The 24,265-nt window shown below is 50.0% G+C and overlaps 1 protein-coding gene across 18 annotated transcripts in view; it reads right to left on the reverse strand.

Annotated features, from left to right (window-relative positions):
* The window catches only part of UBR5 (ubiquitin protein ligase E3 component n-recognin 5), a 2,064,863-nt gene that overhangs the window by 712,902 nt on the left and 1,327,696 nt on the right, over positions 1–24,265 (reverse strand). The window lies entirely within an intron of this gene.

Here is a 24,265-nt window from a genome sequence, read left to right on the forward strand (position 1 = left end):
TATAAAATATACAAAAGCAGTGCCTCCCAAGATGGTAGCTTCATGGAATAGGGTCAGATCAAAACGTCCTGTGGGATGAATGGGCAACAAGCCCATCCCTTTGGACCTGGCTGTCAAGGCAGTATTTCTCTGTGCATGTGTGTACCGATGCCCTTATTGCGGCCTAAGAGACATCAAGAACACGCACTCCGTGTGCCAACTTAGTGGACGCAACCTTGGCTATGGTGGAATGTGCCTTCTGGCTTTCTGGAGGCTGCATCTTGGCCAATGTTTAGCAGATCTTAATGAAAAGGACTACCCAGCTTGATAGTCCATTTCTACACTATTTTGCCTCTCTTTGCCCCATGAAATTAAACAAAAAGCGTATAGTTCACCAGATGGTCTTTGGGATGATTGATGTAAACGCATAGAGCTCTCAGTGGCCCTGATGCAAGGGATCACTGGATACTGAAAATGCTCAAAAATGATGTGGCAGATGCGCAGACTGACTGTGGTCTTGCTGGGGCCACCCCTCGACAAATATGGAGGGGATGCAGAGGACGACATCCCATTAAGTCCAGATAGAGTACAGCACTTAACTAGTTACCATTATTCTAGTGCTCTTCAGCTATGACAAAACCATTGGTTCCGCTTTTCTGGTAATAGCTTGTCCACTGTGCGACCAGGTTGCACTTCTCTGACTCTGCCAGGTCCGGCAAATTCAGCTGCAGCTTCTGAGTGCTTAGTCTCCCAGGCTGTTCTTTGGCAAGGAGCCATTAGATGATTTCAGCTACCACTCACCAAATAAGCCCTCTCCAGCTTTTATGGCCACAGTGATACAACAGAAAGCTAGCCAACTGACTCCTGAAGTAACCTCTTCTGTATGGGGTTCCGGGATGATTTTTCTTCGATCTAGGCACCACCAGCCCAGTTCACCCTTTGCTAGCCCAAGAAGCTGCAGGTGCAGTCCAATCTTCTGTGTAACCTCTCTTTGCCAATTTTCAAGTTCAGCAAGGCAGTTCTTTGGTCATCTCTCCAGTACAGACGTGATCAGCAGTCTGGGCCATGGATGCCACTCTTATGCCCTGAAAGTACCCCCGGTCACTAGTCAATTGGCTACTTGAGTACCTAATGTAAGAAAGTGGCTCTGTATATACTGGATCAAAGTAAGGTACAGTGTACACAGAGTCCCCAGTCCCCAGAGGTTTGGCAGACGCTAAAGTTAGATATAACCGTACTCTCTACAGTGGTAGCTTGGTCGAACAGTAAGGCAGTATCAGAGGACAGTGTAAAGCATTTGTTGGACACGCTCAGTCAGCAAATGGTCTCACACACTCAGCAACCTAGGCCAATTTTTTGTATCAAAATACATAGTTGTTTTTATTTTAGAACCAACAAGGTATCAAAATATACTTTCTCAGAATGAGCTACTTTAGTTAAATACTTTTCAAATAGGCAATAGACTTTTTGATTACAATAGTTACAGCTTGTTGCAATAGGCAACACAATGCAACATTCAGCTCAATGGGAATTTCTAGTTAAATGCAATTAGTGACTTTGTAGATTACTTTTCTAACCACAGGACTGGATCCTAGATTCAGTCATGGGACATTTCCTACAAACAGTTAACTAAAAGCATTTTGGTTATAATACTGATTTTTAAGGAATATTATTGTATTTTAAAAGTGGACACTAAGAAACGTTTTCACATAAAATCACAAATGTTATCCTATGGAAGAAAATTCAAATTGCGGGTAAAGTATGTTTGCGTTACTTTTGTAATCCTGTGCTGGGCTCTTAGGTTCAGCACTGGGACATCTATCTAAAATAGGCAAGTAATTACATTTTTATCGTTGGCATGATTTTTAAAGAATATTTGTAAGTTTCAAAAATTGACACAAACTTTTTCAGCAAAAAGCAGGCTATGATATCCTATTGAAGGAAATTCAAGTTACTGGTGAGTACGGTTAAAATTACTTTTCAGGGTCAGTGCTGGGCTAAAACATGCAGCACTGGGTTCTCTCCTGATAACAGGCGAGTTAATCGGAATTCATTGTTCAGCTGATTTTAGATAAATATTTTAAAGTTTCAAAACTCCACACTTTTCAGGTGAAACCAGTCAATGTTATCCAATGGAAGGAAAGTGAGTTATCAGCTTGTATGCAAGTACCCGACTGGCAGAGTTAAGTTTCTGGGCATAGACTCAGGGGTCTCCCAGGGTCAGGTAGGTACAGTTGGTACACCCTCAGCTGCAAAGGGGCAGCCGGGTGCAGAGGTAGTTAGGCCCAATGTTATCCATTGAGAGGCTGGAGGCCTTCGGTAGGTGGCTGCTGGCAAGCAGGCCACGCGGCTGTGGGAGCTGGGCTCCTGATCACTTGCTCAGGGAAAATGGGGAAGTAGATTAGGACAAAGGTTGCACTGCCAGGGGCACTCGGGCGGCTGGGTGCAGCTTGCTTTTGAGCAGTCAGGCGCTCAATGTTATTCAATGGAGATCTTGGAAAGTGAACAAAGGCTGCAGGCTCGGGGAAGGAAGATCTTCAGGAGCGGCCAACACTTCGAGGGGTAAGTTGGGATCTTGATAGGTAGGCAACCAGGAGTTGGGTACAGAGGGCTGTGAGGCGTTGGGTGCAGGGGTGTCTTTTGTCGTTGGAAAATCTTGCCCCCTGCTGATCGCGGTTGGAGGGGTCCCTGGTTCTGAGGATGCAGGCGTCGTCTGGGTCATCGAGGAGGGTCCTTGGGCACTGTATTCCAGGTCAGAATCGCCGGGGTGACGTCCTGAGGGTCTTTGTCCACTCGGACACAGGCCGGGCTCGGCGGGTGCAGAGTGTGCTGGATTCGCGGTTCCTGGCTGGCACCAGGGATATTGCGGTTTGAGCAGAACCACTGCTCTTGGGAGTCCCAGTCTTGGTTGAGACTCAAGGGGGTCAGGTCCTCCAGGGTTTTTGAGGTTGCTGACCACTGAAGGCGCCGGAGTGCCATAGGATTCAGAAAAGGGGGTGGTGATGAACAGAGTGTCTGAATTAAGCAGACCACTCTTACCCAGTCCAAAGATCAGGGCTTGATCCATCACCGTTTTTTAGCTCACTGCACCATCCCAGCTCAGAACTTGGCTATATGCAAATTAGTCTGACCCTGGCCCAGTGCATCATGGGAACAGGGCAGACCAAACTACCAAGTCAATTCTTATACTGGGAAGGAAACAAGCTACCGGGGACCGGTTTCTGGCATTTCAGCCGTCTTCGGCCAGCTTGCTTGAATCCTGATGGTGCAATGAGCTAGGGAGTCACATCTGAGTATACCCTTCCACGCTTATGGTGGACAAAAATGATGTGCCACAGGAGCAGGTTCAAGGATCACCAGGCTGGTAGGGCTGGGGTCAAGTCAGTTGGTGTTGTCCTTGTTAGCAGCTGCGCGGCAGGTCTTCTGGTTTCTTGATCTTCTTGCTTGTTTTCGAATCGGAATCTGAGGAAGGATGTTTCAGGGTGCCCCTAATACTAAATTTAGGGGCGTTACAGGTAGGGGGTAGGACAGGGACCAATAGGTTCCGTCCTGGGGTGAGTACACCCCCTATCCTACTCCTCTCCTGTGGGAGGAGGGCAGGAGCCTATCTGATTGGGCAGGGCTCCCCATCCTCAAGATGGCCGGAGCCAGGAGTTGGCCTTCACCTCGCCTCTCCTCTCCCACCTGAGGGGTGGAGATGGCACAGGCTGGCACACTCCCTTTCCTTACGTAGGGTTTCCCGCCAGAGTGGGGGTCAGAACTGGTGGGGGCCAGTTGCTGAGTACAGCAAGTGGCCTGGAGAAGCTCACAAATGCATGAGCCTTTGAAGCTTCCACCTGCCCATCCTATGGGAGGAGACCCTGCACTTAGCCCAGGATGTGCGTTGTGCGTTGTCTCAACCCAGGGGTCCAGCAACGTGTTTGCTGTATGGCAGCCTTGGCAGCCTCTCAGACTAGACGTGGATTGTAGTTTAGGTTACAGGTGGCATCTCTAAGATGCCCTCTGTAGTGCATTTTACATTAAATCCCACACTGGCATCACTGTGGGTTTAATGTGCTGAGAAGTTTGATATCAAAACTTGTCAGTCTTCAGTGTAGCCATTATGGTGCTGTGGAGTTTGTAATGACAACCTCCCAGCACCATATACTCCTAATGGCGTCACTGCACTTACAGTGCCCAAGAATGGCCCTGGGTACTGTAGAGGCACAGGGCTCATGCACCTGTGCCCACACCACTGGCATAGGGCACCCAGCTAGAGGGGTGGCTGATGTATGCCAGGGCAGTGGGTTTGTGGACATGGCACACAGGGATGTGTGCCATGTCGACTTTGTTTAGTTCTGCACCAAGACACTCAGCCTGCATAGGCAGTGTGTGTGTGTGAGGGTACAGGGCTCCTAAGGGTGGCACAATAAGTGCTGCAGCCCTTAGGGATTTTCTCTGGTCACGATGGCCTGGGGCTGACATGTGGCCAGAGACGCCAATTGAGTTTAGGCTTTAGTACAGTTTTAGGGAAGGAACACAGGCCCTGGGTACCTGATTGGCAGGGACCCAGAGCCCACCAAGTAAAAGTGCATGAGGTATCAGTCAAAAAGTGTGTGTGTGTGTGTGGGGAAGGGGGGGGCTGGTTACTGCAATAGAAACCCACTTCCTTACACCTAAGACGTGTGGTATCTAGCTACATGCCCACGATAAATCCAGCCTGACCAGCTTTGTCCTCTTACTGTCTCAGACGCCCTCCTGCCTCCTTAAATAAAGGAGCAACCACTGTGCATGTGCGCTTACCATCTGCCCTTCCCCTTTGGAACTCACCTTTTGGACTCACAACCTGTCTGGTTTTTCCTGCCATCAGGAGAGAACATCTCCTCTCCCGGCAGGCCCTTTGCAGACTTTCCTGGGAGTCTTTCACACCTCTCCCCAGGAGGCTGTCTTCAGGACAGTCCTTTATGTGCAACCATAAGCAGGCACTGGAAAACCTTGGGCAGCAAAGTGGCAACTTACGAAGCGGTAATTTGCTCACTAGTGACATTAAGTTTGTTTTAACCAATACATTAGATTTAATGCACTGACTCTTGATACCTTGAAGTACCAACCAAAGTTGCAACGTCAGCCTGTAACTCTGCACTTGCCAATGGGGCTACTAATCTTTCAACAATAAAACTAAAACATTTTTTACTGTTAGGCCCTTAAAAACATGAAACTGCAGGTCAAATCTTTTAATATGAAGCACACTACATTTAGGGATCAGTAGGCCTGCTTCAGGGGCGACGAACAAGTTACTTATTTATTTATTTTTAGAGTTTTCTATAGCGAGAACTTGAACCGATTAGGTTATCAGAGCGCTTTACATAGCACCAGTTCCGTTACATGTTATCACAGCAGTTTACATAGAAACAGTTACGTTGCACATTTCAGGATCTTGAACCCATTAGGTTATCAAAGCGCTTTACATAAGACAGCATTCGATGTCCAGTGCCCTCCTCCGCCGTGTAGCGGGGGACCACTTCCAGCCCTCCGACGTCGTCGAGCAGTTGGGACTAGGCTCCTGGAAACTAGGCTACTTACCTTCGGTAACGCTCTTTCTGGTAGATACAGTATCTGCCTGTGGATTCCTCACCTTGTGAATATACCCCTTGCGTCAGCAACGTTCGAAAAATTCTTCGCAGCACGCTGGCGTGGACGACGTCATAGGAGCACGGCAACGCGCGCAACTCCGTCTGACGTCACCGACTCCTTATTAGGCCTACGTTGGCGTGATATCAGTTCCGCCCTTTTTTCCGTGCCTTCGAGGCACCCGTACGGACCAATGACAGTAGATATACAAATATACAGTGTACAAAGTACATACAAATCAAAACAGCACACATAGTGCGCAGCAAAGCCATAAATATCCCATTATATATACAAATATAAATATAAAACTACATATACTCAGGAATAGCAGAGTGGACAACGGGGAGGCGGGTGGGTCAGTGAGGAATCCACAGGCAGATACTGTATCTACCAGAAAAAGCATTACCGAAGGTAAGTAACTTGTTCTTCTGATAGATACATCTGCCAGTGGATTACTCACCTTGTGAATAGATTCCCACAGCAATCCCCACTCCCGGAGGAGGGTGTCCACCCTGCTACACCAAGAAATCTTGGAGGATAGAGCGCGCGAAGTGGCCATCCCACCTCACCTAGGAATCCAAGCAGTAATGCTTCGTGAAAGTGTGGAGGGAGGCCCAAGTCGCGGCCCTGCAAATGTCCTCAACAGGCACACCTCTAGACAATGCAGAAGTAGCCGACCTTGCCCTGGTAGAATGAGCTCTTATACCCTCAAGAGGGTCCTTACCCGCCAAGGAGTAGCAGATCTTGATGCACAGAATTATCCACCTGGAAAGTGTGCGCTTGTGCACCGCTCTACCCTTCTGGCAGCCAGCAAAACCAACAAATAGCTGGTCGTCCAACCGAAAGTCTTTAGTTCTGTCCAGATAAAAAGACACCGCCTTCTTAGGGTCCAGACGGTGCAGTCTCTCTTTCTCCTTGGAAGGGTGAGGGGGAGGATAGACGGTAGGAAGGGTAATGGACTGTCCTAGATGGAAGGGAGTTACCACCTTAGGTAGAAAAGCAGCCCTGGTCCTAAGAACCATTCGATTAGCATGAATGGTCTGGAATGGGGGCTTAAAACTAAGACCTTGAAGCTCACTCACCCTACTTGCCGAGGTGATCGCAACTAGGAAGACCGTCTTAAAAGACAAAAGCCTCATGGGACACTTGTGTAAGGTTTCGAAGGGAGAACCCATCAAGAATATTAAGACAAGATTTAAGTCCCATTGAGGCACGATAAATGGAGAAGGAGGGAACTTATTAGTGAGGCCCTTCAGAAACCTCAAAACCACTGGAGATTTAAAAAGAGACAGCTGAACGGCAAACAGAGAAATGCTGACAACGTCGAAAGGTAACCTTTGACTGTTGCAACAGCAAATCCTTGTGGTGCCAAAGAAAGAGCAAACTGCAAAATATTGGACAAACGAGCCCTCAAAGGGTCAATAGCCTTCTCCCTACACTAAACAACACATTTAGACCATCTATACAAATAGATGGACTTGGAGGAGTCACGCCTGGCTGAAAGAATGACATCGACCACATCGTGAGGGAGAGAAAAGGAAATCAGGTTGCCCCGTTCAATCTCCAGGCATGCAGGTGTAATATCTGGAGGTGGGGGTGTGGAACCTGCCCCTCCATCTGAGAGAGGAGATCTACCCTGAAAGGGCGACGGAGCGGCGGGTGAGAGGAGAGGTGGAGTAGCTCCGTGTACCACACCCTTCTTGGCCAATTCGGGGTGACCAATATGACTTGGGCCCGGTCCTGGCGAACCTTCCTCAGAACCTGAGGAATCAAGGGTATGGGAGGAAACGCGTAAAGGAGTTGACTTCCCCAACTCAACTGAAATGCGTCCCCCAAAGCTCCTTGCATCGGATACTGCAGAATGACAGGCAGTGCGCATTCTCGCGAGTTGGCGAAAAGGTCCACCCGAGGGGTCCCCCACATCTGAAAGATGTCGTGAACAACCTCGGGATGGAGCCTCCACTCGTGATCGGCAGAGAACAGCCAACTGAGAATGTCTGCACGTACGTTCAGAACTCCGGCCAGATGATTTGCCATCAGACAAATCTGATGGTCCAGAACCTAGGACCAGAGACGCAGAGCCTCTCTGCAGAGACACTGCAACCCTACTCCTCCCTGCTTGTTGACATACCACATCGCGGTCGTGTTGTCCGTCAGGACTTAAACCGACTGACCGCGAAGGGAAGGGAGGAAGGCCTTGAACCCCAGGCGTATCGCCCGCAACTCTAGAAGGTTGATGTGAAGCAACCTTTCCTATGGAGACCAAAGACCTTTGACTTCCAGATCCCCAGATGAGCACCCCACCCTAGAGTGGATGCATCCGTTATCACTGTGGCCACCGATGGAGGCAGTTGGAAGGGCTTTCCTTGAGACAGATTGCCTTCCACGCCCCACCAAGACAGATCCGCTGCAGCTTCTCTGGAGATCCTCACAGACTCCCTGAGATCTCCGTTGTGCTGATACCACTGCCTGCGGAGGCACCACTGGAGTGCCCTCATGTGCCAGCGTGCATGGTTGACCAACAGAATGCAAGAAGCCATCAGACCGAGCAAACTAAGGACCTTCAGGACTGGAATAACCGCTCCATTGTAGAATAAAGGAATCATTTCTTGTATGTCGCGAATCCTTTGAGGAGGAGGGAAGGCACGACATACAGTTGTGTCCAGTACCGCACCTATGAACAGGTTGCGCTGGGAGGGCACCAGGTGAGACTTGGGTACATTTATCGAAAAACCCAACCTGTACAACAACTGAGTTGTCTCTTGCAGATGATGGAGCACCTTCTCTGGCGACTCCGCTTTGATCAGCCAGTCGCCCAGATACGGGAATACCGGAATCCCCGACCTCCTGAGATGTGCTGCCACCACTGCCATCACCTTGGTGAAAACTCGAGGCGCAGTAGTAAGTCCAAACGGAAGGACCGCAAACTGGTAGTGTTGCGACCCCACCGTAAAACGGAAATACTTCCTGTGTGACTTCAGGATAAGGGATGTGGAAATAAGCATCCTGCAAGTCGATCGACACCATCCAGTCTTCTTCCAACAGCGCTTGAAGAACCTGCGCAAGAGTGATCATCTTGAACTTTTCCTGTTTTAGATGCAAGTTCAAGATCCTAAGATTCAGGATTGGCCGAAGCCTGCCATCCTTCTTGGGGATCAGGAAATACCGGGAGTAGCACCCCTGACCCCTCTCCTGCTCCGGAACCACCACTATCGCACCCTTTCTGAACAGTGCCAAGACTTCTTCCTGCAGGAGAAGCAGGTGGTCCTCCGAACAATAACCTTGGCAAGGAGGGTAATTGGGAGGGAACTCCTGAAAAGGAAGTGCATACCCATTTTCTAAGAGATTGAGAACCCAAAGATCTGATGTAACCGATTCCCAATCCCGTAGAAAATGAGTAAGCCGACCCCCTACCGTACCCGCATGATCCGGAATGGCAGATCTAGGGCTGCTTTGCTGTTGTAGGTGGGGGGTGGGTATTAGAGGAGGAAGTAGAGGAGGAGGAGTCCTGTTGTCCACGTCCACGACCCCTCTGTCTACCTCTGTATGATTTATACAGAGGGTTCTGTTGTTGCTGCTGTTGTTGGCTTTGTTTGAAGGGACGAAAGGAGGACCTCCCAAAGCCCCTGAACTTCCTGGTGGTAGAGCCTTTTGCTTGCAGGCCCAAAGATCTAGCCATTTCCCGGCTTTCCTTGAACCTCTCCAATGCTGTATCCGCTTTCTTCCCAAAGAGGCCAACGCCATCAAAAGGCAAATCCATAAGAGTAGCCTGAACGTCTGTGGAAAACTCTGAAGACTTTAGCCAAGTGGCTTTTCTGGTGGCCACCGAAAAACCCATCACCCTAGCCACAGAGTCCGCCGTGTCCATGCCACTCTGAATAACCTTTAAACAACAAAAAGGGTCTAGACTCCTAAACTCAGCAAGGCTGAGCCAAAATGAACTAAAGAAACAACATACTTGCCAGTGCTGAGAAGCTAATTTTTCAAAACACAACAATTATGAAAAGCATACATGAAGAATAGCATGGACACTTGCTTTATAAATTGCAACTTTTGCTTTTAATTTTTCTGAAGACTATTTTAGTTTTTAGTCGTTTTTCTATTTGTGCATGGGAATACAAAAACAGGGGGAATTTTATGTACATTTATATACAAACATGAAAAAGACAAATTAGTATGTACAGTGATTCAAACAACCTCACATACAACACATTCTTGGCCATCCATTCATACTATACCACATCCATACTGGTCCCGGTGTCAAGAAAGATCCTATATATACAAAACAGTCTTATTTGTTGTTTTTAACACTTTTCACAGTTGTTCCTCGAAGTTAGAAAAGGAAAGCAAAATAGTCTTTCAGTCAGTTGACAAAACACGTTCAATGTCAATTCACAAGGATGACCCGGGACCGGGTCGGTCGACGCGTTTCGAACCCTGTGAATGCCAGGGTTCTCCTCAGGACCAAAAAGTAACTACAAAGAAAAGGAAACAATCATCACTACCAAGGATCCAAGAGATGGACACCTCAATCGCTGGCCAGCTTCCCTCAGCCTACCTCTACTGTTGGGTCATGGCTGCAACCGTGATTAAAAGACAGATGTATTCCAAATGAAGGTGGACTGAAAGGTGCTGGAAAACATTAAAGACAAACAAAAAGTGTGCTAAGTATCAGTGTTGGTGTCACACATATCCATCCTCACACTGCTCTCTCAGTGTCAGCCTACACGCTTACCTTAGCCGTAATGCGTGCTTGTTTTTGGGTCGTGTCCCTGATGAGTTGGGCTCTGTCGTGTGGTTCGATTCCGGCGCCAAAATGCTGGAAAAATCGGGAAACATGTGTTACCCCTAAGTTGTTGGGCGTCACCCTAATGGCAAGGGGTAACGTTCGCTGGCCCCCATTAGAGCCATTCTTACCGTGGCCGTGCTCCACGCTGGTACTAGAAAATTGCTGTGGTTCGTACTTTTCCGCTCCTTCCCCTTCGGTCTACAGAGGGTGAATGGAAGCCAACCGTGATGTTAGTTATGGGTGTGGCTTCACTCTGGAGAATTGTGGGAAATGTAGTCCTGTTGGCGGTATTTCAGAAACTAGAGGATTTTTGGGAGATGTAGTCCTCATAGCGGATTTATGTATTGGATTTATAGATTTCGGAGATCTCATTCAATCCGTTGACTGCTGTGTCGTATTTCGTAATAAGCAGAGCTTCTCTTTGATTCAGTCGTGTTTCCAAATTGCCCCCTCTCAAATCATTTTCAATTTTCGACAGGACCGTCCACTTTAGTTTGTTTTTATCGTGGTTCTTGGCCAACCAATGGTGTACTAAGGGCGCGTTTTCGACTTCTCTGCGTAGTCTGGATTTGTGCTGAGTAATGCGTTGCCTAACTTCTTGTGTTGTTTTACCAATATATATCTTTGGACAGGGACACAATATCGCATACACGGCATTCCTAGTATTGCAGTTGGTAAAGACTTCATGCTTCCAATTGATGTTATTGAATGAGAACACCGTCTCCTCTATAGTTTCGTGACAGCAGATGCAAGTACCACATTTGTGGTGTCCTGTTGTCGGAGGTAAACCAAATAGACTTCTTAGAGTTGGGCCTTTCTCAATGGGTAGGGCTGCCCTCACAATGTGGTTTGCAACACTCTTTTCTTTCTTATATGCAAACAAAGGTGGATTTCTGAAATCCTCATGTAGATCTTTCACCAGATGCCAATTCGATGTTATCAATTTTTTGAGTTGGTTAGCCGCAGGACAGAAGGTGGACACACAAACCACTCGTTTTTGCTCCACTCTTGTTTTCTTCTGCATCAATGTTTCACGTGGCGTCCACCATGCTCTTTTAAGAGAATTCTTTAATAGTTTTTTTGGATATCCTCGTAGGAGAAGCCTCTCCTTCAATAAATTGGCATGTTCAAAGTAATCTTCTTTCCGTGAACAATTCCTACGAATCCTGAGGAATTGTCCAAAGGGTAGATTTTGTCTCAAGCTGCGTGGGTGATTGCTAGAGTACAACAGTGCTTTGTTTCTATCCGTCGTTTTTCTGAACAAGGTGGTCTCAAGGCTTCCATTGCAAGGTTCAACTTTCACATCCAAGAATGTTATTGATTTGTTAGATGACGTGCAATTAAATTTAATATCGTTTGTGCGTGCGTTCAGCCATTCGACGAATTGATTGAGGGTTTCAGGGTCACCAGTCCAGATAAGAAACACGTCATCTATATATCGCATATAGTGTGAAATCCGGTCCCTAAAGAGGTTGTCATTATAGATGAACTTTCGTTCGTAGAGTCCCATGTACATTACCGCTAGTTCCAGGGCAAATGGGCACCCCATGGCTACTCCCTTTACCTGGAGGAAATATTCGGAGTCGAAAGTGAAAAAATTCTTTTGTAACGCGAAAGAGGCCAGTTCTAGGATGAATTCTGAGGGTACTTGAAATGGTCTGTCGCGTGTGTCCAGAAAAAATGACAGTGTTTCAAGGGCTTGATCTTGGGGGATCTGAGTGTACAGCGAAACGACGTCTAGCGTCACCATTAGTTGTGTGCTTTCATCAAAGGTTATTGTCTCGATCTTTTGGAGGAAAGCAGTGGTATCTTTGAGGTGAGCTGGGACTGCTTCAATGAACGGTTTTAAAAAGAAGTCGATGTACTTGGCCACCGGCTCAAGTAAGGATTCGCAACCAGAAACTATTGGACGTCCTGGTGTTTTTTTTTCATCCTTGTGGATTTTTGGCAATAGGTAGAATACTGGGGTTCGCGGATTTTTATTCTGTAAAAATGCCAGTTCTTTAGGGCCCACGAAACCTTGGTCGAATCCTTTTTGAATGATTTGGAACAATTCACTTTGAATTTCATTTGTGGGATTTTTCGCAATGCGTCTATAGCATGTGTTATCATTCAATTGGCGATAGACTTCTGTTTTATATTTGTTGATGTCCCAGACCACTACCGCCCCTCCCTTGTCTGCTTGTTTCACAACCACTGTTTTGTCATTTTTCAAGGTGTTTAAAGCATCCTTTTCTGCTTTCGCAAGATTGTATTTAATGAAGTTCCTCTTTTTCTCGATAGCTGATATTCCTGATAGCACCGTCCGTTCAAAAGTGATGACCTCTTTTGGAATTTTTGAGCCGGCTGGGCAAAAGGTGGATTTCTTTCTTAATCCCGTAACTTCGGGTTGATGTTCTTCACAAATATCCGAAAAGAATGTTTTCAATCGTATCTTACGGCAGAATTCCAGCGTCTCTAACTTCATCTTGGCAAAATCTGTGGGTCTCGATGGAACAAAACCAAGTCCTTTTGTCAAAATGGATGTTTCTGCTTCTGTTAGAATTCTGTCAGATAAATTGAATATAGATGGAAGGTTTAGTTCTTGTAGAACCGGGATCGTGTCCTCATTTCCCATGGCTGGACTGGTCGTGTGCGTCCTCTGCCCTTCTGTTGACCTTGTCCTAAAAAAGGAATCTGGTTTTGTTGTTGTCTTTGTTGTTGGTCCTGTTGGTTGCCTTGTCTATTTTGATAGGATCTGTTCGAATTGTTTGATTCACTTCCCGAAGATGACGATGTGTCTGAGAATGTGACAAATTTACGACGTGATCGGCCTTGGTTGTCCTGTAGGAATCTCCTTGAGTCAGAGTTCGAATAAAAATCTTTTCTAAGAAATGGATATACGGATTCCAGGGAGAAATTTTTCTTGCCCAACTCAAATTTGTTGTTTTTTTGGGCAACTGTAAAATCCTTAAACTCCCCGATTTCTTTTTCTATCTTTTCCAGTAGTCCTTTGGAGTCTGTTATTAGTTGATTATCTTGGATTTCTTTCTCCAGCACTGCAATCTCTTCCAGTTCTTTCACCGAAATTCTATGTGCTGTCTCAATGGTAAGTACCATGAGGTCCCTGCTACACTTTGTCTCTATTCCGCTAAATCCCTTCTTATATTCGGGGTTGTCTGTGAAAACGACGGGAATATTGCGAACTTGAAGTCCTGCAGGGATTGTGCCAGATCTTAAATGCTGGAGTAGAAAATGTCCGTGGAGATCCGTTCTGATCTGTTTTTTACGTAATCGGATAAGTTTCTCTGATTCGTTTTGGGTGTTTGCCGCGAGGCTAAGAATCGCTGATGCGAAAGGAGGTGGATCTCTTATTAGGTTTTGAATGTGTTCCTCACTATAAGCTACCGTGTCCTGTTCAGCCATACCAAAACTGAACACACGTGCAGAGAAAAACAACAAGACAGTGACAGTGTGGAAGAAGAGTAAATACGATTGTGAAAGAAAAAACTGAAACAAACACTAAAACACCAGGCACTAAATCCACTAAATGAAAAATCAATAGTAGACCAGGGTTAGTCCTGTGGCAGCTACTCCTCTGCCCAACAGAACCTCGCGAGCTAGGACGCCCGCTCTAAACTTTAAACAACAAAAAGGGTCTTGACTCTTAAACTCAGCAAGGCTGAGCCAAAATGAACTAAAGAAACAACACACTTGCCAGTGCTGAGAAGCTAACTTTTCAAAACACAACAATTATGAAAAGCATACATGAAGAATAGCATGGACACTTGCTTTATAAATTGCAACTTTTGCTTTTAATTCTTCTGAAGACTATTTTAGTTTTTAGTCGTTTTTCTTTTTGTGCATGGGAATACAAAAACAGGGGGAATTTTATGTACATTTATATACAAACATGAAAAAGACAAATTAGTATGTACAGTGATTCAAACAACCTCACATACAACACATTCTTGGCCATCCATTCATACTATACCACATCCATACTGGTCCCGGTGTCAAGAAAGATCCTATATATACAAAACAGTCTTATTTGTTGTTTTTAACACTTTTCACAGTTGTTCCTCGAAGTTAGAAAAGGAAAGCAAAATAGTCTTTCAGTCAGTTGACAAAACACGTTCAATGTCAATTCACAAGGATGACCCGGGACCGGGTCGGTCGACGCGTTTCGAACCCTGTGAATGCCAGGGTTCTCCTCAGGACCAAAAAGTAACTACAAAGAAAAGGAAACAATCATCACTACCAAGGATCTAAGAGATGGACACCTCAATCGCTGGCCAGCTTCCCTCAGCCTACCTCTACTGTTGGGTCATGGCTCCAACCGTGATTAAAAGACAGATGTATTCCAAATGAAGGTGGAGCGAAAGGTGCTGGAAAACATTAAAGACAAACAAAAAGAGTGCTAAGTATCAGTGTTGGTGTCATGCTATTCTTCATGTATGCTTTTCATAATTGTTGTGTTTTGAAAAATTAGCTTCTCAGCACTGGCAAGTGTGTTGTTTCTTTACTCTGAATAACCTGGCGGGCCGCCACCTGAGTGTCCAAGACAACCTTGTTGAAGTTTTTCCTGTCTTCCACCGGAAGCTTAGCTGACAACTGCTTCACCGAATCCATTAAGGCATGAACATACCTTCCCAGTAGGCAAGTAGCATTAGTAGACTTCAAGGCCATGCTACCCGAGGAGAAAACCTTTTTAGCAGCCTGATCCAATTTCTTGGAGTCCTTATCTCCAGGAACCTGGGGAAAAGAGCCTGCAGACCTGATCGAACAAGCGGCTTTCACCACCAGACTTTCCGGCGAAGGATGAGAAGTCAAGAACTCAGGGTCACCAGGTGCCACCCTATAACGTCTTGCCACTGATCTGCACACTGCAGGTGCAGACAAAGGCTTTTTCCAAACCTCTAAAATTGGTTCTATCAGAGCCTCAGTGAATGGCAGAGTCGGCTCAACAACCGAAGATGGCGAATGCAAGACTTCCGTGAGGATATTTGATTTGAACTCCACTGTAGGCAAAGTCAAATTTAGCAATTCAGCAGCCTTTCTGATAACTACATGGTATGGCATCACATCACTAGAGGGTGCATCCAAAACCACAGGCAACCCGCATTCTGGAGAAAGTTCCAGGCTACTTGCACTTTGCAGATCCTCAAAGCAATCCTCATGCTCCTGAAGCTCGCCTTCCTCCACTTCAGGTTCCCCATACTCCTTCTCCTCTAAGAGACGCTGGGCCCTACGCCTCGACCACTCCAGACGAACCAAAGTCGTCGGATCCGGTAATGACTCCGACTGAGTCGGAGCCGGAGTCGAGCGAGGAACTGGAACAACAGGTGGTTGAGAAGACGGAACCGGCCTCGAACTCCGATCCAAATCCCGAGGTCGCTCCGGAGCCGGCGAAGCCGTGTGCGGAGTCGCTGACCTCGGCGGCGCCATACCGAGCCAAGGAGGATATGGCGCCGGCATAAATGGTAGAAAAGGAGCCGGAGCATAAGCTTGGGGAGCACCCAAGTTATATGACAAGGGACCCATGGGACCCGCAGGCGCTCCAGAGGGGTACATTGCCCTTGCATAAACACCAAACATGGCATTTAGGAAATGCGAAGGGTCCTGACCAGGACCAGGAAAGGGAGGGTACAAACCCAATAGCTGCTCCGATGGAGGCTGCTCCGGATTCGGCTCCTCTTGACCCTTTTGACCTTCAAGGTCATCCTCCGGAGTCGGTGTCTGAGGATCCACGACCTCTTAATGCTCCGAAGACTGTCCCAAAACCGGAATCGGTTCTAGCTCCGGATCCGGAGAATGCTCTGGAGACCGTACCGGCGAGGCTCCACCTTCAGGAGAAGGAGACACAAAGTCCTTATGATGTCTTTGAGAAGACCTCCTCTTCGAGTCCGATGACCCCGAATAATGCCGAGAACTATGCTTCTTCCTCTTGTGTTTTCTTTTCGAGGATCCCAAAGCATGCCCAGAAGCCGACTTAGACGCCGACTCCGATCTGGCCCTCGACCTTGATCGCTACTTCAACCTTGACTCGGCTTCGAGCTGGAGCATCTAGATCTTGATCTCGAGATCTCTTGGCTTCTTTACCTTTAACTTTGGCCAGCAGAAGTTTTGCCTCCCGTTGGATTCATCTTAAAGCAGGATCGGCAGCCCTTGACATCACGATCCGAACCCACACACCATAAGCAATCTTCGTGTGGATCGGTAATCGACATCATCCGGGCACACGAGCCGCACTGCTTGAACCCCATCTTCCTCGACGACATCTTCAACGAAGAACAGAAACAGAAATACACAAATAGATACAAAGTCACTATCTGAATCTCAGAAGATCCCAGAAACCGGTAGCATCGACGACGCAGAAAAAAGGGAACTGATGTCTTCACGCCGACGTAGGCCTAATAAGGAGTCGGTGACGTCAGACGGAGTCGCGCGCGATGCCGTGCTCCTATGACGTCGTCCACGCCGGCGTGCTACGAAGAATTTTCCGAACGTTGCTGACGCAAGGGGATATTCACAAGGTGAGGAATCACAAGGTGAGGAATCCACTGGCAGATGTATCTATCAGAACAAAAAAATACAAAAAAAGGACGGCTTGAAATAGCAAAGTCAAGTTAACAGTTTAACCTGCTGTCCCAGCCAGCAAATGGCAGGCTGGGAGTCCTGCTTTAGCCTTTTCACAGTTGTGTTGGTACAACTAGTGCTGCAGCCCACAAGAGACACTAATGTACGGGCCCTAGGCACCCCTGGTACCATATACTAGGGACATGGAAGTAAGTCAAGTTATGACAATTGGTGATAAGCTAAATATTTGTACCTTTTTCATGGTCAGATCACATGCACTGAGCCCTGATTAGCAGGGCTCGTGAATTTCAGTGACTGCACCAGTGCCTTGTAGTCCAAATTGGAGTGAAACATAGGAGGCAAGCCTGCAAACAAGCCTGTTTTGTTACAGTCAAACTGGGATGATAAATGTGGTGACTGACGTAGTGGTGGTGTGTATGCCTGAGTAGATGTTGGTGCTGTGTGAGGCCTAGGGGAAGACGGCTGCTGTGGTAGAATAGTGGCCTTGACCCTAACCTTCCTAGGGATCAAGAAGGCTTGGAGGTTCTCTGAAATATGGTGCAAAAGGGGTTTTCTTCCAGCACCTTCTTATTCACAAGGACAACATTGCTGGTATGGTTTGGCAAGGCATCCTGCAATGTTGAAAGCAGTCCTCTTTAAATATATCCTGTTTCTGGTTTCCTTTACCCCTAACATACTAAGTACACTACTTGATGTCTGCAAACCTGAAAGTTCTTTAAAAAGAAAAAAAATAACTAAAGAGAGAATTGCATTCCATGTTCGCATTTGGAAAATTGGCTTCATATGGCTTGGCTTCAACAGGTAATCTATGCAATATCCTTGACATTTAAATGGCATAAACCACTTGTATGAGGTGATGTCTCATGAGCAATCTTAAAAGACACTGTCTGGGGTGGTATTGTCAAGGGAAGGCATAATGTGACACAAGTGGTGTTTAAGCCCCCATTCTGTTTTGGCATGAAAGAGCTTAGCAAGTAGTCTGTTGTTGCCCATACCGCGAAGACTGCAATCCACAACCTTCTTGATAGTATGGTGTCCCTTACTGCAGTCCCCCACAATAAGAATCTATCTCCTGAGGTCAGCACATGGCCTTTGCAATTTCAGCATCTTTATAATGTCAGCTCAACATTTCAACCATCATTCCACACACTCAAGAGGTTTGGTAGAGAAGGCTTTAGAGAATGTGTGCAATAAAGGAGAAGTGGCATAACATGGAAAATAACCACATCACAATGCATTAGCCATTCTCAACCAAGCTACATCTCCTATGAGTTGCTTGTCTTTGACCATGTACAGCTCTCCACTGCCTTTTGGGCTTCAGAAATGACATATACATACACTAGATGAACAAGTTACTTACCTTCGGTAACGATATATCTGTAAGAAACATTAGTTAGTGTTAGATTCCTTACCTTAGAATATCCCCAGGCGTCAGTCTGGATCCGGAAACTTTTGCGTAGCAGTACCCCTGCGCGTCGGTAGGCGTCGTCTGCAGGCGTCCCCTGCGGCTCCGCGTCCGTCGTCGGCGTCGTGCGCCGTGATGACGTCGCTGGAGTACATAGACGCCGCCTCCGCGCGCTGACGTCAGTTCTTTGCACACAGCTTTTCCGCGCCAGGAGACGCAGAGCCATGAGAGAACCAACACTGGTGCCATGCACAAACTAGGGCCCTGAAAGGGATGACCTTAACCCTAGGTATCAGTTCGCAGAACGGGGAGGATGGGTGGGTTCGGTAAGGAATCTAACACTAACTAATGTTTCTTACAGATATATCGTTACCGAAGGTAAGTAACTTGTTCATCTGAAAGAAACACGTTAGTGTTAGATTCCTTACCTTAGAATACATACCCCAGCAATACCAACCCCGGTGGTGGGTCTGCGAACCAATACAAAACTACACCAGAAAGTCCTGGAGGACAGAACGGCCAAAGAAGCCATCCCTCCGGACTTGACTGTCCAGGCAGTAGTGCCTCGCAAAGGTGTGCAGCGAGGCCCACGTAGCCGCCTGGCAAATGTCCTGCAAGGGGACTCCCCGGCCCAGGGCAGTAGTAGCCGCCGTGGCCCGAGTGGAATGGGCCCTCAGCCCAACAGGAGGCTCCTTCCGAGCCAAAGAGTAGCACGCTTTGATGCAGAGGACGACCCATCGAGAGATGGTTCGTTTACAAACCGCCCGTCCCTTCTTCGCACCCACGTAGCCAACAAACAGTTGGTCATCCACCCGGAACTGGCGTGTGCGATCCATGTAAAATGAAAGCGCACGTTTTGGGTCCAGACGATGGAGCCGCTCTTCATCCTTTGAAGGATGCGGAGGCGGGAAGAAGGAAGGGAGGGTGATGGACTGCCCGATGTGAAAGGCCGAAACAACCTTGGGCAGGAAAGAAGGTCTAGTCCTCAGAACCACCTTGTCAGGATGAATGGACAGGAAAGGAGGTTGGACAGAAAGAGCCTGGAGCTCACTCACCCTCCTGGCAGAGGTGATGGCAACCAGGAAAGCCGTCTTTAAAGTCAGGAGACGGAGAGGGCAAGAATGAAGGGGCTCAAAGGGAGCGCACATCAGGAAAGTTAGAACCAGGTTCAAATCCCACTGAGGCATCACAAACGGAACAGGTGGAAACATGTGAGTGATGCCTTTCAAGAATCGAGTTACAATCGGGGATTTGAACAAAGAAGGCTGATCAGGAAGCCTCAAAAAGGCTGAAAGGGCAGAAAGGTAGCCCTTGATAGTGCCCAGAGCAGAGCCCTGCTGGGCAAGAGAAAGAAGAAACAGAAGAACCTCCGAAAGAGGGGCAGAAAGAGGATCCACAGCCTTTGCTGTGCACCATGCCACAAATCTGTTCCACCGACAGGCGTATACCGACTTAGTGGAGGGACGCCTGGCTGCCAGAATAACATCACAGACTTCAGGAGGCAAGTCAAATGGCCTCAACTGCCGCCGCTCAATCTCCAAGCATGGAGGTGGAGACTGGACAGGTTCGGGTGGAGGACCGTCCCCTGCTGCTGCGACAGAAGGTCCTCCTGAAGGGGCAGGCGGATCGGGGGACCGACTGACATGCTGAGTAGCTCGGGATACCAGTACCTTCGAGCCCAGTCCGGAGCCACAAGGATAACTTGGGCCCGGTCGCGCCTGATCTTCTTCAGCACTCTGGGCAGAAGTGGTATAGGCGGAAAGGCGTATAACAGACCGCAACTCCACTCGCGCCGAAAGGCGTCGCCGTGCGAGTGCCGTCTTGGAAACTCCAACGCGCAGAACTGATGACATTGCGCGTTCTCTTCTGTGGCGAATAGATCTAACCAAGGCTCTCCCCACTGCAGAAAGATGCCTTGCGCCACATCCGAGTTCAGACGCCATTCGTGATCCATCGAGCACCGACGGCTGAGTTCGTCCGCCCTGGCGTTCAGAGAACCTGCCAGGTGTTGAACCGTCAGAGTCACGCCCTGACGTTCCAGCCATTGCCAGAGGCGCAGAGCCTCCTGGCAAAGGGTCCACGACCCCACACCGCCCTGTTTGTTGCAGTACCACATGGCGGTGGTGTTGTCGGTGAACACCTGCACTACACTCCCGTTGACAAAGGGGAGGAATGCCTTCAGTGCCAGACGAATCGCCCGTAGCTCCAACAGATTGATATGGAGCCGGGACTCCGCCGGAGACCAGATGCCTCTGATCTCTGCCTCTCCCAAGTGGCCACCCCAGCCCTGGAGGGACGCGTCCGTCACGACAACGTGCTCCGGTTGGGGAAGGGAGAGGGACTTGCCCCTGACCCAATCGCGGTCCGTAAGCCACCACTGCAGTTGTCTCGCAGTGCCCTCCGAGATCAAGACGTGGTCGGACAAGTTGCCCTGATGCTGGGCCCACTGAAACTTCAGGTCCCACTGCAGAGCCCGCATCCGCCACCTGGCGTGATGCACCAGAAGGATGCAGGAAGCCATCAGTCCCAGCAGCCGCAGCGTCAACCTGACCGAGACTCGGGATAGCGGCTGAAAGATGGGAATCAAAGCCTGAATATCCCGAACCCGCCGTTCCGGAGGATAAACCCGAAACTGCGCCGAGTCCAGAACCGCTCCGATGAAAAGGAGCTTTCGAGAGGGACACAGGTGTGATTTCGGCACGTTGATGGAGAACCCCAGGCCGTGCAAGAGGTCTGCCGTCATCTGAAGGTGGTGGACGACTGTCTGGGGCGAGCCCGCCTTCAACAACCAGTCGTCTAGGTAGGGGAAGACTGAAACCCCTAACCTGCGCAGATGGGCTGCGACCACCGCCATCACCTTTGTGAACACCCGTGGGGCGCTGGTAAGGCCGAAGGGGAGCACGATAAACTGAAAGTGCTCCTGGCCTACCGTGAACCGCAGGTAACGCCGGTGGGCCGGCAGGACGGGGATGTGAAAATAGGCGTCCTGCAAGTCCAACGCTACCATCCAGTCTTGCGGGTCTAGAGCAGCCAAGACCTGAGCTAACGTCAACATCTTGAACTTCTCCTTCCGGAGGAAGCCGTTGACGTTCCTTAGATCCAAGATAGGACGTAGGCCCCCCTTGTCCTTCTTGGGCACCAGAAAGTAGTGGGAATAACAACCACGCCCTACTTCTGGCCCAGGAACGCGCTCGATGGCCCCCTTGGCCAAGAGGGCCGTAACTTCCTCCTGCAGAAGTGTCAAGTGGTCCCCCGACACACGGTGGTTCTGCGGTGGCATGGCTGGAGGAGAGGTCTCGAAGGGGAGGGAGTAGCCCCTTCGGACAATTTGCAGCACCCACCTGTCCGAAGTGATCGTGCGCCAGTGAGCGTGGTGATGGCGAACCCTGCCACCCACTGGCGTCACATGGGGCCGAAAGCACGGACTAGGAGGATTTTGGGGTAGATGCTGCGGGGGAAGGTGTGGTCTGACCCCGCCGTTGTCCCCGACCGCCACCACGGCGGTTTCCACGGCCGCCACCGCGTTGGAAGGATTGTTGCGGCGCGTGGCTGGCAGCACGTGTGGGGGCGCCCCTTCCTTGGCCACGAAAGGGACGAAACGAACCCGGTTGCTGACGCTGGGTCGAGAGACCCAAGGACTTGGCCGTGACCCTGGAGTCCTTGAAGCGTTCCAGCGCGTGGTCCGCTTTGTCACCGAACAGGTGACAGCCATCAAACGGCATGTCCATCAGGGTATTTTGGACATCAGCCGAAAAATTGGCGGATCTCAGCCAGGCGTGACGGCGAATCGCCACCGTCGTAGACATAGCCCTGCCCAGCGAGTCGGTCGTATCAAGACCACACCGAATGGAATATTTCGCTGCATCCCGGCCCTCAGCTACAGCTTGACCGAGCTTTGCCCGCACCTCCATGGGGCATTCTGGCAGCAGCTCCGCGACCGTATCCCACACAGAGTGGGTGTAGCGGCCCAAGAGGCAGGCGGTGTTGCAAGACCGCAGGCCCAAACTAATGGACGAGAAGACCTTCTTTCCAAACTGGTCATACCTCTTGGATTCCCGGTCGGGCGGGGCCGACGGGAATGCGGACTGGGAGGTCGAGGCCTGGATCACCAGACTCTCAGGAGTGGGGTGGGTAGACAGGTACTTGGGGTCGTCCGGACAAGGACGGTGGCGCCTGGCCACGTTCCGATCAACAGGCGCACCTGAAGCGGGCCTGGACCACGTGCCCAACAGAACGTCAGACAAGGCTTCATTAAACGGCAGCAGAGGCTCCAAAGGGCATGACTGCGGCTTGAAGACCTCGGTGAGGATGTTAGGCCTCACGGCCGCGACGGGGAGCTCAAGGTTTAAGGCCTTGGCAGCCCTCATCAGCACCACAGAATAGGCAGCTCCCTCCACCGATGCCACGGTTGGAGGAGAGATCAAACCAGGGTTAGGGGAGTCGTCCAAACCACTGGCATCCCCCAAGTCACCCGTCCAGTCCGGGTCATACTGGCACTCGCGAGCCAGAGGGTCCTCGGACCCCTCCCAACCTTCACCGTACTCCTCATCCTCTCCGTATTCGGAGTCAATGATGAAGACCGGCTCCTCGGGGTTCATGGGCCCCATCGGCGCCGGGACCGGCGTCGTGCGACGCCCATCCGGCGCCGCGTCCGGCGTCGGAGAAGGTAAGGGGACGGCGCCGCCCGGAGCCGGCGCCGGAACCCCACCGCCGGCCGGAACCGGCAGTGGAGAACCGGCGCCGCGCGGGGACGGCGCCGGGGGTAACCCCGATGGCAACGGCGCCGGGGAGGCCGGAAGACCAGCCGGCGCCGATCCCGAAGGCCCCTGCGGCGCCGGGGTCGGAGCCGTCGGCGACGCCGGGCCCGGAGCACCCGACGGCGCCGAGGCAGGGACACCCGAACCGCCAGGGCCCCCAGACGGTAGCACTGGGCCCGAAGGCGCCGTAGGCCCCGTCGGAGAAGCGAGCGCCCTCATGGCCATGAGGAACGCCTCGATCTCCCCAGGCGTCGCGCCATGCCCAGGGACCGGAGGGTATGAGGCAGGCCGCGCCGGCGACTCTCGCGGAGCCGCGGGGTTGGGGTCACCCGAGCCCCCGGCCGCATCGCGCGAGCGTCGGGGGGAGTCGGGGGTACGATGACGACGCCCCGACTTCTTGTGCTTCCTACCTGACGAGCCTGACGAGTGGTGTCGACTTCCGGAGCGCCCAGCGCGGCTCCGCGACCGCTCCCTCGAACGCTCCCCCGACCTCCGGCCGGACCGGGACCGCTCCCGGTCCCGACGTGGGGCCGACACCCGGAGCTCCAGCAGCTTGCGGGACCGCTCCCGCCTAGCCTTGTTGGTAAGGGCCCGGCAGTCGAGGCACGATTCCACGTCGTGGTCGGGGCCCAGACACCGGAGGCAGAGGCGGTGATGGTCTGTGACCGACATCGTGCGCTCACAGTCATCGCAATTCTTAAATCCAGGCATCCTATCAGGCACAATAGAGAAAAAAGTCGAAAAACTTGGTCAAAGACCGGAGTACTGCTCTTCCAGATCTGCGTCCACTGGCGCGGAAAAAAGAAGAACTGACGTCAGCGCGCGGAGGCGGCGTCTATGTACTCCAGCGACGTCATCACGGCGCACGACGCCGACGACGGACGCGGAGCCGCAGGGGACGCCTGCAGACGACGCCTACCGACGCGCAGGGGTACTGCTACGCAAAAGTTTCCGGATCCAGACTGACGCCTGGGGATATTCTAAGGTAAGGAATCTAACACTAACGTGTTTCTTTCAGATTCTCAGCTATCTTCAGTTTATTCCTCCCTACATATTCCACTACATTCCCTCGGCCACATACACCCACCCCTTGCACTCCTCTACCAACTTCAAAGGTACCCAGATTCAGTGCCTGCCAGGGAGATA

Source organism: Lissotriton vulgaris, chromosome 4_1 (assembly GCF_964263255.1).
Source record: "Lissotriton vulgaris chromosome 4_1, aLisVul1.2, whole genome shotgun sequence".
Lineage (NCBI taxonomy): Eukaryota > Metazoa > Chordata > Amphibia > Caudata > Salamandridae > Lissotriton > Lissotriton vulgaris.